Below are 17,116 nucleotides of genomic sequence, written 5' to 3'. Positions count from 1 at the left end.
GGAAAAGTCTTCTGGATACTGTGGGCCAATAAGCTGAAGATGGGTGCCTGTGATGTTACAGAAGAACTTTGGGTGGCTGTCCAGATATCATGATGTCTCTCTCAACTCTAGAGTTTTGGAGGTTGCTAACAATGCATCTCCTTTTTATTTAGGTTATATTATATCCTTCTGGAGTCTTTGATGGAGTTGAAGAATTGATAGTTATAGTTTTCCTTAGTTATGATAAAAAAGTAGATATAAATATTGTAACTGTAACTCTTGCTTGATACCTGTTTTGTTATATGTAATTTTACTATGTTAAAACCTTCCTTTTAATTTAAATAGAAAAGGAGAAATGCTGTGGGAAGTCCTTCTGTATATGTGTTGCTTTTATTGGTTAATGAATAAAAAAGAAGCTACTTTGGCCTGTGATGGGGCAGAATAGAGTTAGGTGGGGAAAACTAAAGAGAATGCTGGGAGGAAGAAGGCAGAGTCAGGGAGAAGCCATGTAGCTGCTACCCAAGACATTCACACCAGAATCTTGCCAGTAGGCCATGAGCCTTGTGGTAAAATATAAAATAACAGAAATGGGTTAATTTAAGAAATAAGAGTTGACCAGAAATATGCTTAAGCTATTGGCCAACCAGTGATATAATTAATACAGTTTCTGAGTGCTTATTTTAGGTAGCCGAGAAAATGATAGGCATCTGGGAAAACGAACAAACAGCCTCAGACAACACTTCATTCCATACCAGGAACATTCCTTGAACATTTCATATCTTGAACATTCCTTCTTCTTAATCCCTTTCTCTCTTTCCCATTCCCTCCTCAGTTCACTACAAATATTGATACATTTAATTCTAAACAAGCTATACACTCCCCTTCCCCAACCAGCGCTCTACTGCTGCAGTCTCTGAACCTAGCAGGGGCACAGTAACCAAGAGTGCTTTCTGCTCTTAACAGTAGGGCTACTTTCAAACCATCATGTCTACATCAAACTTAAGGACATATATATCTCAACAGATGTGAAAAGTATAGTTTAAAAAAACATAAAAAATCATAATGCAGAACTCTACCATGACACCTCCAAAACCCGACAACTCCACAATACAAACAAACAAACAAACAACACAGATAATGAGATAGCTAAAGTCAGAAAAAGACTCTAGAGCCTTACTTCTATAAAGAATCAATAACCATGCAGAGGACTCAAAAACAGAAATCAATTCAGGAACTAGACAAGAAAGTTACCAAAAAGGATGAAATTATAAAAATTCAACAAGTAAATTAAGATGCTGAAAAACAACTAAATAGAAATTCTAGCCATGCAAGAATCAATCAATAGAACAAACAAATAAAACCCACTGAGATAAACACCAACAGCAGACAAGACAAAACAAAATAATGAATTCTGGAGAGAGAAGACAAGATAATGCAACATGCAGACTCATGTAAAGGAAAGGCTTAGCAAACATGCTCAGAACTGGTAAAAAGTCTAGGATACTCTCAAAAGATGAAACCTGAGACTCCATTGACTAAGAAGGAGGAGCTAGAATAAAGCCCATGGGCTTAGACAATCTATTCAAGGAAATTTTAGCCAAGAATTTCCTAAACCTACAAAATGAATAGACAAACAAACAGAAGAACCATTCAAAACCAAATAGATATGACCAGAGAACAACTTCTCTACAACATACAGAAGTCAAGGTAACAAAACTACGAAACAAAGAATAATAAAAACTATCAGGTAAAAATGCCAACTCACATACAGAAGCAGAACCATCACCTCTTCATCAGCAACCCTGAAGGCCAGGGACCAATGGAATGATCTTTCAAGCCCTGAAAGTAAATAACTGTCAGCCAGGAATGCTATATTCAGCAAAAAAATTAATCTCTTCAAACTGATATAGAAAAAAGATAGTTTCAAAACAAGCACAAGTTAACATAGTTCACAGCAACCAAGCCAGTATACAGAATATCTTAAACATATATCATACAAAGAGAACTAAGAAAATACAGCATTGTACACAAGAACACAAGGAAAGTATATGTTATGATAGGGACAGGTTAACAAGAGAGAAGAGAAAGAATCAACAATGCCCAACACAGCAAACTAGTAAATCTTCAAGATTACTGAGGAAAAAGAAAAGAACCACCAATTTACTAATCAACCAAAACTACATCCAACTAAATAAGAATAATAAACCCCTCTCAATAATAGCCTTGAATGCAAATGGGCTTAACCTACCAATTAAAAGACACAGATTGACTAGGTTAGAAAGCAAGATCCACTTATCTGTTGTCTTCAAGAAACATCACCAACAAAGACATTATGATGAAAATCATGAAATTGCCAGGAAATTGGAATTGGAAATCATTGCGTTGAATGAGGTAACCCAGGTTCAGAAAGATGAACAATGCCTCTAGTCTCTCATATTAGAATCCTAGCTTCTAATTTCTATATATGTGGGTATGAATATAAATCATAAAAACTAAAAAGTAGACCATGGCAATAGAGAAGATGTTTTTAAGAAGGAGTTTGAGAAGAATGGCTTATGTGTATACATGACATAAAAGGAGAGCCGGACAACCGGTTGAAACAAAGGATGTGTGAAATGCCATTAGGAGGTCTGCTTCTTTGTATTCTAGTCTTAAAATTGAAGAAGGAATTTTTTTTTAATAAAGAGGAAACAATTGAATACTGTAACAGAACACTTGCCTAGTGTGCACAAAGCCCTCAGTTTAATCTCCATTACTTCGAAAACTAAGAAACAACACATGAATAAAATATGTTCATTTTCTACCTGTTAAAATAGTGAAGGTTACATGCACACATGTACGCACAAAATCATGGAATTCTCCCTCATATCTTCTCTGTTATTCTAAGAGCCTCCCCCAGCCCATTCCTGGATGAGACCAGTGTCTCTTAAGAATGAGCACTGGAGAGAACAGTGGAGTTTGCAAGCAGGTGAGTGTTTTATAGTCTGTTTGTGGACTTGCCACATGGAGGCGCTGTCCGCCAGAACCGCCAGAGCCTTTCTGCAGCGCCACCTTCACTGCTTCACTTCAGCGGGATCCTGCAGGCCGACGAGCACCTGGTGACGAACACTCTGCACTCTCATTCCGGTCTTTATGTTTGGTTAGTACCATTTTATAAGAATAGATTGTATAGTCTCAAAATCTCGAAAGCTTTCTCCAAATTACACGATCATGGTCACACCTATAAAATAAACATTTTCCCTTTGCAGGAGGAACTACTGGCAATTCAGTCAAACGGACAAACCAAGTACTTGTGTCAGGAGGAACTTGTGACTATGGGTTGTAATTATAAACCAAGAGGTACCCCACTCTTTCCTGGTGTGTTTGATATCCCAACAAAGATCCTCGGTTTAAGATAGAGACAATGGAAAACAGAAAAAAAAAAAAAAAAACCTTTGAAGCCAGAAACATTAAAGAAAAACACGTTGCCCACTGTGAAATATTTAGTGTGGGTATCAGACTCCACCATGTACTACTGCCTTCTGCGAGACACAGTGCCAAGGACACAGTGGGGAGCTCTACAAAAGCCTCAAGGGTCCAGATGAAGTATGCTTTGAAACTGTGAAGCCCAAGCTGAGGAACCTCATTCTGTCTAACACAGGCAGTATGGTTGGGACATTATTGCAAGAACTAAAAAAAAAAAAAAAAAAAAAAAAATTATCTGCAAGTGCCCAAAGGCATGGTGGTTTCCCTGACTAAGGAAAGACAAGGTCAGGGAAGAGTCACAGACAATGTCCCTCTTCCCAGTTGTGCTAACTCTTGTCCTTGGGGGCACCTGGCAGGATGCTTAGGAATTAATGTCTAATGACTTAGATGCCAGTCCTTGCTCTACTACTTAATAACTGTGCAGATTTGACCAAGTTAACTACTGTCTCCGAGCTTTAGTTTTTCCTTTTTTAAAAGTCTGTTAGCGAGCATTTGCTTGCTGTACCAAGCCGCAGGCTTCACGATGGCAATTTCGTTCAAACCTATCATGTACTTTGACCAGACTCATTTCTCATTACTCTCTCCTGCCCCTCCTTCCACAGAACGTTCTTCTAAACTGACTCTAGCTTGTGTCCAGTTGATATAAAACCAGCCATCACATCGGGCTCGCTGGCTTATGAGCTCCCCGGCAATCAACTCTCTTTTCCTCCCATCTTTCCCCATGAACACTAGGGAAGTAGATGGATACTATTGCATTCATCTCTTCACATGGGTCCCAAAGACCAAACTCAGGTTGTCAGGCTTGTGCAGCAAGCCTCTTGACCTGTTGAGCCATGCTGAGGGTTCCATGATAGTCCTCTTAGTATCTCATCATAATATGACATCTCCTGGAGAGTCACAAATAAACACCTATGGACTCCAGATAAGACACTGGTGACAAATGACAGGTACTAGTCTCCCGACATCTGCTTCAGTGAACCAATGAGTCTATTGGTGGTACATACAGGAGTGTGTGTAGAAGTCTCCACGAGCAGAGATAACTCAAGGGCAGCTGCATCACTGAAAAGCTCACCCAGCATGGGCACAGACTCACAAAAGGGGCATCCCTGGAGCTCACCACACAGCTTGCTGGCAGCTAGTTAGGCTGGTGGGCTGGAGAGCCCTTCTAACAATTGTCCCTGCTTATTCAACCTTGGGGGCAGGGCTTGCTGAGCTTGTAAGTGTCTGGACTTTTCAGAGACTTGTGAGCTGTGCTCACCTGCTGCTTTGAACAACAATTGTCCACTAATAAATTTACAAAACAGAAAAACTAAAGCTCTGAGAAAGCAATTAATTTGGCCAGATTTGCACAGTGACTGTCAATTTAACAAGATCTACAATCACCTAGGGCCTCTGGACACGCCTGTGGGGGATCATTCGGATTGGGTTAGCCTCTGGGCATGCCTGTGGGGGACTATCTAAATGACAGACCCACCTTACTTATGAGTAGTACCAGCCTATGGGCTGGGGTCCCAGGATGAATAAAAGAAACAGTGGCTCTCAACCTGTGGGTCACACCTTGGGGTCAAATGACCCTTTCATAGGGGTCTCCTAAAACCATCATAAACACAGATTTTTACATTATGATTCATAACAGTAGCAAAATTACAGTTATAAAGTAGCAACAAAAATAATTTTATGGTTGGGGGTCACCACAACAGAAGGAACTGTATTAAAGGGTTGTTGTAGCATTAGGGATGTTGAGAACCACCAGAAAGGGAGAAGTGACCTGAACACTAGGGTTCATCGCTCTGCTTGCTCACCTTGCATGCAGTGCAACCAGCTACTGAAGCTCCTGCTGCCAAGACTTTCCCCACCATGATGGACTAGATCCTTGAACTGTGCTCCAAAATAAACCTTTTTTCTTGTGCACTGCTGTTGTTTTATACTGCATTGCATTGTATTGCATTGTTTGGCAGCAATAGGAAAGATAACTAATATAATTCCTGAGTCTTAGAGAATTGCCCTCCAGAAATGAGTATTGTAATTTGGAGGAAATAGCTGCAAAATACTATTCATCTGGCAAATTTTTCAATTTCTGCCTTTTTCTTTTACAGTTTGATCGTTATTCTGTCTGACAGAGAGTAGAGGATAAAATGGGGGTGGGGGATTGCGTTTCCGTGCATTCTCTCTTCCTCTGGAAACATGGGTCCATTCTGCTGGATATGCAAATCACCCCACACTCTTCTTTCTTCCCCAAATTGTTCTAATTGCCCTTTATATTATACTTCATATTTCCTTTAAGATTTAGCTTTACTTTGATTTTTGTTTTTTAATGTTTTCTTCAGAGGCTCCTGAATACTTCCTGTTCCCCTTATTTATAATTTTGGTTAGAATCTGAGTTCTCTGTTTTTTTCTAACTGGAATCTAAAAGAGAAGCATAAAGGACAAAAGGAGCTAAAACTGGGTAGCAGGGGCAATGCCAGCTGGTTTTATGTCAAGTTCACAGAAGCAAGAGTCATTTGGGAAGAGGAAGCATCACTTCAGAAAATGTTCCACCAGACTGGCCTGTGGACAAGATTTATGAGGCATTTTCTTGATTGATGATTGATGTGGGAAGGCCCATCTTAAAGTAATGGTAGCCATCCCTGGGCTGGTAGACCACAGTTCTAGAAAAAAAGAAGCAGTCTAAGAAAACCATGGGGAGCAAGCCAGTAAGCGGCATTCCTTCATGGCCTCTGCATCAGCTCCTGCATCCAGATTCCCACCTTGTTTGCGTTCCTGCCCTGACTTCTCTTCGTGATGGACTGTGCTGCAGAACTGTAAGCTTAAGTAAACCTTTCCCTCCCAAATGCCTTTGGTCATGGTGTTTTATCACAGTAATAGAAACCTTAAGATACCTGAAGTACGCAGCACAGTGGAAACAAGGGAAGCCCTGCCTGAAAAAAGAGATGGAAGGCCACAAACAATACCTCAACTTTGTCCTCTGACCCTCCCTCGCACACTAAATAAATAAGTGAATGAATGAGCAAATAAATGACAAAACAAAAAGATTTTAAAAATATTCTAAATGCTTTATACATCAATTCAATCTTCACAACAGTCTCATGAAGGAGTAAGTACCATGATCACCCCCGTATTTCAGACAAAGAAACTAAAATGTAGAGAAGTTAGCTTACTTGCCTGAGGAGATAAAAGAAGAGAGATGGCTCACAGATCCAAGGGGATTAGCCCAAAGCCTTCAATCTTAACTGCTGTGCTGTGTTAACTCTCAGCACTGTCTGTGACCCTCATCACAAAACCGAGTTTGGCATCATCATCCCATTTCAGAGAAGAAAACAGTAAACAGTAAAGACCTGGGAAAACTTCCCAAAACCCACAGTCTAATAAGACTCAAACATAAGTTCACTTCACACCAAATTATGACACAAGACGTAGTTCGTTGGGGTATCATCAGCTGAAAGCAGTCAAACTGAAGACCTAAAGTTAGAGCTCACGTACAGTGTAGATAAAATCCTGGCTCAGTCCAAGAACCGGAAAGACCGTATGTAAAGACCTGATGGGGAGCAGCATTCTACCACTACACCACGGGCTTCATTCTTCATCCTGATCTACAGTCATCTGGCATAATTCACATGAATTATGTTCATCAAGTACAAAATAGTGCATGGCTGAGAATGCAACCGAGATGACTCATCATGAGTTATAGCTTGAAAAATATGTCAACAAATATAAAAGATGAATTAAAACAGCCAAAGTTAAATGTGTGTGTGTGTGTGTGTGTGTGTGTGTGTGAAGGACCCCGAATTTACAGCACTTTCTATATACCTATGCAAACTGGCTCAAGGGAAAAGAATTTTTTTCTGAAAAGGAAATCTCACAAAATGTTTTTGAAAAAAAATATAGCTGTGTCTCACAGGAGAAAAGAAACTATTAACTGGCTATTCTTTCTGAACCTACTTCCTTGAATATATAATAAGCTATCCTCTTGAGAAACCAGACTCAGCCCAATAGCTGAGCTGTCATTTAGAGATAATCTGGTTCAGACCCACAGGATTTTATAACTATACTGACAGACAGCAGCACAGTCCAGCCACTGACTCTACAGCTCAGTCCAAATTTATGACATTCAGATCTAGCTGTATCCAATCAGCTGTTCCCATGGGCAAAAGGCATGCATTCTCTTAAGAGGCACTTCTAATGAATGTGGGATGGGATGGAAAGGAATCTCAAAAGTGGAAAATTACTATAAGATGGAAGTAATTAACCACTGAGGCTAAGCCACTGACTCATGGACTGTAATCACAGTTGAGCAAAACCTACCTGAATAAAATAGAACTCTAACAAGAAAGCAACAAAAACATATTTGAAGGGACATTGACAGACTGTAAGGAGACCAGCAAAAGAGAGCTGGATAGCATGTGGAGAAATAAGAATGTCATAGGAAGAAAGCAGGGATGCTTATAGTGACACCTTTAGAAAAGACAAGGCACATACCCTCGGATCTTTGAGAGGCATAGTGTGGAAGACAGCTGCTCTGCTTGATGGGGTACAGCTGGCTGAAGTCAAGAACTCATTGGGCATCTATTCTCCCAGCTGTGCCCACTCCTGGAACTCCTGGTTGGGTGGGGCTGTCCGGTTCTGTATCTTTCTTTTTCTAGTCAAGCATTTTGCCTGTTTAGTAAGCGGCTATGGAGCTTGCTGCCAGATGGTACTGTGCGCATTGTACTTAAAAGATGGCGGATGGTTCCCTTTGCAAGTAACCCTATTAACACTGTGATGGTGAGCACATGTGCAAGTCTGGGGTCTCTGAAAAAACCAGAAATAAAGTTGCAATTAAAAAATAATCCTTAGTTGAGCAAATGTTTATTCCAAATCTCTCTAACAGAGACATTAGCCAACTTTAGCTATAGTAGTAACGGCAAAGAACCAGCAAGTTTCACGGCTTCAACTAATATGTAAGTTGAAGAATGTCTAGCTGTGGGAATATGGTGACTAAGAGGAAATTTCTCTCCTAATTCTGAGGTTGGAAGAGGGGGACCTCAAGTACCTAGTCTAGAATACTCTCCAGAAAATTTGCATTAAAATGTATAGAAATGCTGCAATAAAGGTGATATTCTGCTTTTGATTGTGTATTTAAGAGCAGAGTAAGTATCAAAAACTAAGGAACAAAGTCTGAGCCCTGGGGAAGGAGAATTTCTACAGTTCTGGTCACCAAATAGTGGTTACGAGAATCGTACAGGAGACATTAGATCCTTGCTACACTCAGCTTAGACATGTAGAACAGACCGGTTGGTGTCAGGGTAAACACAAAGGGCAAAGTTCTGTGCATATGACAGTGTTCCATCCCAGAAACCCCACTGGTAGTTTTCCAGGTTTACACTACTAAGTGTAGATCCCCTCCTATTGAGTGGGCCTTGAGTAAAGTTAAACATTATTGGTTACCCCACAGACATAAATGCTACTATTATACCATTGAAGATATCTTGCCAAGCTAGTCATTGTTGTGGCTGTAGCCTTTACAGCTAGAAAAAACTATTACCAACCCTTTCTGATACTGTGAGAGCTAGACCTTTGAGAGGAGGCCTCTAAGTCAGACCTGGCTCAACTCCTCCAAGTCCTGTGTATAAAGTGTATATCTTCTGAAATACAGTCTCGCCTTTAAGTTCTTACAGGCAAACAAAGGCAATGACAAAAGCCTATATTATTTTAAGAGTCTATTGGAGCCTGCTGACCAGCAACTGGAAGGAAGATTTCCCATGCCTGGAAGACAGTTTTTGTTACATAGTCTATGTTGTCAGTTTTCTTACACAACACAGGACCACCTGCCCAATGGTGGGGACTCCTACCCAGCAGTCGAAGCTTCCTTCTAACCCTTAAAAATCAAGAAACTGCCTCCACAGATGTACCCTCAGGCCAATATGATGAAGGCAATTTCTTCAATAAGATTCCCTCTTCCCAGAGGTTTAGAGTTTACTACCAAGATCAGCAGTCACAAGCCTACTCATTCTCAGCTTGACACACATCACATCACTGTTAAGACATAGCTGATCCTTTCTGTTTGTCCTCAAGATTTCACATTAATATGTCATGTACAGCCGGGCGGTGGTGGCACACGCCTTTAATCCCAGCACTCGGGAGGCAGAGGCAGGTGGATCTCTGTGAGTTCGAGTCCAGCCTGGTCTACAAGAGCTAGTTCCAGGACAGGCTCAAAAAAAAAAAAAAAAAAAAAAAAGCTGCAGAGAAACCCTGTCTCGAAAAACCAAATATATATATATATATATATATATATATTATGTACAGCTTTACAAGTTCATAGTCTTTTAAAATTATAAGGCTTCAAGTCTCTTTAAAATATCTTTAAATTGTCTTATCAGAGGAGCCATCTATTAGTCCATCCTGAAAATCAACACACCGGTCATTTAATGAGTCATCAGATGAAAATCTAGAGAAAACGCAAGCATGAACAAAACCTTGCCCACAGAATCAACAAGACACTGAGAGGCAAACTGATTGGTCTCGGCTTTCTCTGCAAACTCAGTGTTTGCTGCAAGGAAACATTAATTACAGAAAGAACCCTGGGTATAAAGATACAGAGGCCAGTAGTGTCCTCATAGCAAGATGTCCAAGGATGAAGAAAAGGAGATACCAGGATGTCTCAATCAGAAATTAAAATTAAAATTGGGAATATGATTTTATAATAAATACAACCTCAAAACATCATGTGAACTAGACATTTGCTTCCAATAAAAATAGAAAAGCAAGAACCAGATTTACCATTGCTTAAAAAAATTACCCAAGACAATTACCTAGAGCAACAGTGTTCAAGATGTTATACAGAAAGCAAATGACTAACAGTGATCAGTAGGAGATGGAAACAATGAAGTAATCCCTAGTATCCCTAATACAATTGTTCTTTTAAAAGCCCCACGTTGGGCACCACTCTGTAGAAGGAGCAGCAGGCTGCATCCTGTCACCCGGCTAGCTTTACACCTGAAATAATTACACCAAAACTGTATTCATTTAAACACTGCCTGGCCCATTAGTTTCAGCCTCTTATTGGCTAATTCTCATATCTTGTTTTAACCCATATTTAGTAATCTGTGTAGTACCATGAGGGGTGGCTTACCAGGAGAGATCTTAGCCTGTGTCCATCTCGGAGAGGAGAGCTATGGCGTCTGCCTGAAGCATCTGCCTCACTGCCTTCTTTCCTGCATTCTGTTCTGTTTACTCCGCCTACCTAATTTTCTGTCCTATCAAAGGGCCAAGGCAGTTTCTTTATTAACCAATGAAAGTGACACATAAACAGATGACCCTCCTCCATCAGTCTCTAAATAAGAACTACAAAACTCTCTGGCTTTTAGTTCATCTATTGTGTGTGTGTGTGTGTGTGTGTGTGTGTGTGTGCGTGCGCGCGCATGTGTACTATCTATGTACTTTTTTAATGTTGTTTACATGATATTAAATTGACTTATGAGTGAATGTTAATACATATTAAAATTGTTTAAAAATAGTACAAAATCATTTCAATTTATAACAGAGATTTTAAAGCAAGAAATCCTAGTTAAATGTTAAAGTCAAAACTTTCATTTTTATTTAAACAAAAAAGTGAGGTGATGTGGGATTCCCCTCTGTATGCTTTGGTGAATAAAGAAATTGCCTTGGCCTGTTGATAGGGCAGAACTTAGGTAGGTGGGGAAAACTAAACTGAATGCTGGGAGAAAGAAGGGCAGAGTCAGAGAGAAGCCATGTAACCCCACTGGAGCCAAGCAGAACTTTAGCAGGTAAACCATAGCCATGTGCTGATACACAGATTAATAGAAATGGGTTAAATTAATATGTAAGAGTTAGCCAATAAGAACCTAGAGCTAGTGGGCCAAGCAGAATTTAATTTTAAAAAAAAGTCCTAGTTAAATGAAAATTTTAAAATTATTTTTAAAAATAGAATTTTAAAGATATCCAAGATGGAAAAAAAGATGTCAGAGCAGAGCAGTGTGCAGCAGAGAGAAGCAGAATCAGAGGTGAAGCAGAAATGGCAGGTTTGGGAATGCGTCTGCAGTGGACAAAGAAGCAGGTCTCAGTAAAGCAGAGCTGGCCACCCACTGGGAGGCTCAGACCACCACCATGTCCACCTCACCTCATTACCACCTACTAGGACAGTGCTGCCATTAAGCTTGCAGGCCTGGCACAAGGTGTGGAGCCACTGCTACTGCTTGCCAAGCTTGGGGAGGAAAGCGCTGGCCTACAAGCTGCTCTTGGGCTGCAAATACAATTGGCATGCCCAGGGCACTGGCAGGCACTGAGGGCACAGCAGTATACAGCAGCATAGTACTCACGCAGGTCCCAACCCCTGATGTGCTGCCCAATGGCGTGCATGATCATGACTCTGAACAGCAATAAGATGAAGAATAAAGACTGGTCATTTTCTGGGTTTTCTTGGAAGACGTCCATGATCCGTGCCACCACCAGAAATCATATTGATGTCCGTGATCTGTGCTGCCACTGGAGACCATGTTGATGTCCATGACTCATGTACAGTCAAAGACCATGTCGATGTCCACAATCCATGCTGGTGTCAAAAATCAGGTTGGTGTCCATGATCCTGTCTCCAGAAGCTATGAGCAGGTAGGCAGGAAGGTGTCTTTTGCCATAGTTTCAACAATTGCAGATTCATAACTCGGAATGAGAGCTATTGAAAGCCATTGTGCCAACCTCTTTATCCCCTCACCTCTCCAAAAAGAAATAGTTCAGACACAAAGCTATTGAAGAGAGTCCTTATAAATTGTGATAAAGATGATAAGCGTGGCTCTTCACAGATGATGACTTTGTCAGGCAGAGGGGCGGGGCAACTCAGTCTCTTTAAGGGGCTGGCCTCTGGGAGTTGGACCATGCTCCAATGAGTATATGGACAACACAAATTGAACTTAGTTGGTTTTTTAGGGGTTTGGGGGGGTTTTTTAGAGGGGAGAATGCAAGGATGGGAAGGTGGGCCAGGGAAGAATGGAAGGTGAGTGTGATTGGGGAGCACTGTATGAAATTCCCAAAGAATTAATAAAAGCATTATGTTGGGGGGAAAAGTAGAATTTCTATTTTGTAGTGGAGCAAGACAATAAAGAGGATCCTCATCTTGTATTCTTGCTGAGGTCATTCCAACTTACCTAGAACTTGATTTCTTTGATGGAGAACCCCATGGAAAACTACCCAACAATATTCTAGAACCCAAAGGTCAGGATGCCCTAGCTAACTTAGTTTAGCCTTTGTTAAAACTACTTTGTATGTATGGACTCTTCTTCACCTAATCATTCACCTTAGCTGCCTATTTGTGTGGAAATCTCCAGGTGGCTAACCACTTAGCCTCTGTCAAAACTGCTTGCTTCAATCCACTTACCCCCACTTCCAACCCCTGCAGCTGCTCATCAAGATGTCTTTACAAAGTCCCCACCCTTAAAATCCCACATTGTGCACACATGGGATCATACCTATGTCCCCGAACACTTGGGTATGGTCCCAGCCAACTGCAATTAAAACATGCAATAGGCTCTACACTGTGTCTAATGAGCTGCCTGTAACAAGATCATAGCTCAAGAAGGGGGAATTAAGAATCAATGGGTTATCTGACTTAAGAATACAGAACTGAAAGAGGCCAATGAAGCCAAAGTTCATATGAAGAAGGATGCTTAAAAGAAATCCCAAACTAGCTCAGAATTGCATATAAAAGTGGGTTATGTATTTAGGGGTAGACTCAGACCACAATCCTCTGCTAGAATGGAGAACAACAACAGAATCCCACAGCAGGAAAAGAGGCCAGACCTATGCTTTACATCAGCATAAATAGTATAAGAGGCCACGACCAAGTGGGCTGGTAACTTAAAGGCTACTGGCGATAGAAATTCCGACAACAATCATAAGACCAAATGTCTTAGAGTTTCAGTTTTTATGATGAAACACTATGACCAAAAGCAAGTTGGGGGTGAAGGATGTGTTTCCACTCACTCCTTATAGTCCAGCATCCAGAGAAATCAGGACAAAAAATCAAAGGGGGAACTGATGCAAGAAGGAAGAATGCTTTGTGGGGAACCAGACTGACCAAGGCTTTCTCAAAGGCCCTGATGAAAGGACAAAGGGAACTTTAATTCTGAGTCCTTGTTCAGAAATGGACTTGGCAAGGCTTGTCTAGGCCTGAAGCCAGCGTTGGGTAAATGGAAAGTTCTAAGTTCCTCACCTTTGCTAAGCTTCAGAACTAGGTTTTATGGAGATCCCCCACCCTTGCCCTCTGTGACTCATCTACAAGGGTGGTACTTTTCCACCTCTCTCCACACACGCTCCGGCTCACCTTTTGTGAACAACCTTGCCAGATTAACCTACTGCTGTCTCTGGTTCCCTCTCAGAGGTGGCCATTTTGTGTCTTGGCTTAAGAAATCTCTCAAGAGACCTTGCCACATGGCATGACTCTGTGGTAACTCTCTCACTCACAAAAAGTCTGGGTAACCCCTTGAACCATGACCACCTCAAAAGAGTCAAGGTTTCAGTTTCTGGGGACCCTACTCTTCCCCTTCGATTATGGCTAACAGTTCTCAGGCAGTTGAGTCTGAGTTATTCTGTGTTCTTTTCACCAACATTGCCTGACTTAGTTCTTTGCTGGCCTTGCCAGCTTTTTTCCTGCAAATTGTATATAGAATGCTGTACTTTTCAATAAGCTTGCTTTGCTTGAAGCATCAGTGTAAGCTGCTCAAGACACATAAGTGGTCAGGCTGCTCTCCCAAGGACCTCCAACTCCCAGGTTCCACTCACAGAACACTAACTTTCCTACTTTCCAGACCCAGTCCCCCACCCTACAGAGTGAAAAGCCCACTCTCTAGGCCTGAAATCCCAGCAATCTCCATCCTGGAAAGCTTCACCCTGAAAAATTCTACCCCCTCCCCAAGAAACTCTACATAAGCCCTGTGTCCTGTTCAGTCCTCTGCTGTTTCTTGCCCAAGCAGAGGCAGTCATATTCAGGCATTTTCTTTTATTTTAAATTTTTTAAAAAATGACATTAAGGGCATCCTAAAAGGATTCAAGTGCCATCTCCACACTGATGGTTCCAGACACTGTGCGTAGCACAAGAGCAGGTTTGTTCCTTCTCTTGGTTTGAGGGGAGTGGCGGCTCCATGCTCAGTTGGGTTGGCAGTAGTAACAACTTCTTGACCAGGTGAGATATAGAGAGCTTCTCTATGGTCATTTTGGCTCTACACTTTGTGGTTGGTGCACTCGAGGGCAGCTGTTACTGAGAAAGGGAAGCAACCCCCTCTGCAAGCTTGCTTTATGGTTAGTTGCGTCCATCACTGCTGGAGGTCAGTGCAGAGTCTGTTTCTCCAGCCTGTCTTGTGACCTATGGCCTTCTAGCACCCCTCTTCAAATCTCTACGTGCTCAGGCTAGGTAAAGTGGCCTATTTCTTTTTTGTCACTTAGCACTCAGGTGTCTCACAGGGTCTGTGTTCTGAGGCCCAGCACGCCTTTGTTCTCATATACTTTAAACCGAGTATCAGGCTGGTTAACTTTTCATTGCAGCACAGTTGGCTTATGAGGCATCGTTCCTAGCATTTTACAATGTCGCCTGGATCCCTTAGCGGAAAACTGACTGTGCAGAAGAATAAAGCCAGCTTTGATAATAGACCCTAGACGTATCATGACATGAAAATGTTGTGGATGGCATCAATCGGGTCCACAGGTACAAAGCTCCTGAGAGAAAAGCATCTTTGGTTGCTACAGATAGGAACAGAGACCACTGAGGAAACTTTCCAAAGGCTTCTTCTCAGAGCACTGTTGAACATTTTCACCGGGGTTCATTCTACCTCTGAGGGCAAGTAAAGGACCTTCACTGAGAAGACCATCAAAGTCCGATTTAACTATTTCTCTTGGAAGGCGAGGAAAAGCATTTAGATACCAGTGTTAGAGCTTACATCATGCCTCCTTAGTTCATGTCGAGTCAGTGTCACCAGGTAATCAGCCAATATTCACTCTTAAAATATTCTGTTACAAGCCGGGCGGTGGTGGCGTACGCCTTTAATCCCAGCACTCGGGAGGCAGAGGCAGGCAGATCTCTGTGAGTTCGAGGCCAGCCTGGTCTACAAGAGCTAGTTCCAGGACAGGCTCTAAAAAAGCTGCAGAGAAACCCTGTCTCGAAAAACCAAAAAAAAAAAAATATTCTGTTACATTTATTTACTTAGCATGGTATGTGTGTATGTGTGCGCGCGCACGTGCATGTGCACACATGCGTGTGCCACGGCACAATGTGGAGGTCAGAGGACAACTTCCAGGAGATGGTCCTCTCCTTCCACCATGTGGCTATTGGAAATCAAATTCAAATCACCAGATTGGCTACAAGCTCAATTACCCACTAAGAAATCTCACTGGCCCATGCCTACCATTTACCCTCTTTCAAATCTTGAATTCATTGTCATTTTTTCAGGGAATACCTTCCTGCTCTCCAATATATATTTATTCCCTATTATTGTCTCACAGAACTGTTACTAAGTAACTGAGTCCAGGCCAGGGATTTCCAGGTTCTTGGCTTCTTATGTAAGGAATTAAAATAAAGGCCAACAGAACAGAGGTTGTAATAGTAGCAAAGAAGTTTAATCCAGAGTGAAGTGACAGGACAGGTCAGATACATTATCATGAGTGACAGTGGGCCAGAAGAATGAAAGTGATCAAGGATCCAGGGTATTACTTCCTGGGTGCTTCTAAATGAAGGTTTCACTAAAAGGTCTAGTGGTTCTCCATTTTGATTGGCAAACTTGAATTAGATAAACCTTTGTTGCTGTACATGTCTTTTCCATAACACGTCTAATTTTAGTTACATGTATAACCAATTATGCATAGCCATGAAGTGGCAAATAGTATATTGTCTCTACCAATTCACATACAGGATACAATTTGCCCAACATCAGTTCAGGCTGTGTTGGTCCCCCTCCTCTCACACTTAGACATAACTAGTATAATTAGACTACAGTTATTCTAATCTGTCTAAGTTTGACGATTATTAAGAAAAAAGGAAACTTACTCCACTGTTTGGAAAAGGCGGGTGGTATGTGTAGTTGATGCAGTAGGAGGTCCTAGGTTGTTGACAGGTTGTCATTGTATTGTTCAGAGTTTTGATTGTGTGCAGTGTGTGGAAGCAGCTGTCTCAGGCTTCCAAGTGCATTGTTTAAAAAGGGGTGAGAGCATAACCCCAATCAGAAGGAGTCCCAGGTTGCTAAACTATTGCCAATGCTTGCCTGCCTCAATTTCTCTCAGAGAAACTTTTCTCCTTAGTTCATTGGAGTCATAGAAATCAGGTTAATTGTCTCAAAACGATGTTGAGCTGAGTGCTATTCTATCCTTAAAACTATTCTATGTCCTGGGACCTCATTGAAAAGCATCTAGAAACTTCTCTGCCTAATGGTCCAGCAGGGGACAGATAAGTCTCTTGGTCATGATCACGTGAGTGTCTTTCTTTGTTGTTCCTGTGTGCAAGTGCTGTTGAAGGACCATCTGTAAGCAGACTTATTGGATTCTCAAATTGGTTAACTTGTGATCTTACTGAAAAAAAGTCCAGAAGTAAGCAAGAAGATAGGTAAGAGGAGAGACATGGCCAAGGGAGTTGTAATGTTGATATCCAGTGTTTCCCGTCTGGAGTTGGAAGACTGGTGACTAGATTATCAACTGAATG

The 17,116-nt window shown here is 41.5% G+C and overlaps 1 gene segment (V, D, J or C); it reads left to right on the top strand.

The window, feature by feature from the left end:
• The window catches only part of LOC119800474, a 600,210-nt gene that overhangs the window by 379,465 nt on the left and 203,629 nt on the right, over positions 1–17,116 (top strand).

Source organism: Arvicola amphibius, chromosome 13 (assembly GCF_903992535.2).
Source record: "Arvicola amphibius chromosome 13, mArvAmp1.2, whole genome shotgun sequence".
Classification (NCBI taxonomy): domain Eukaryota; kingdom Metazoa; phylum Chordata; class Mammalia; order Rodentia; family Cricetidae; genus Arvicola; species Arvicola amphibius.
This window is presented reverse-complemented; position numbering and strand designations above follow the sequence as displayed.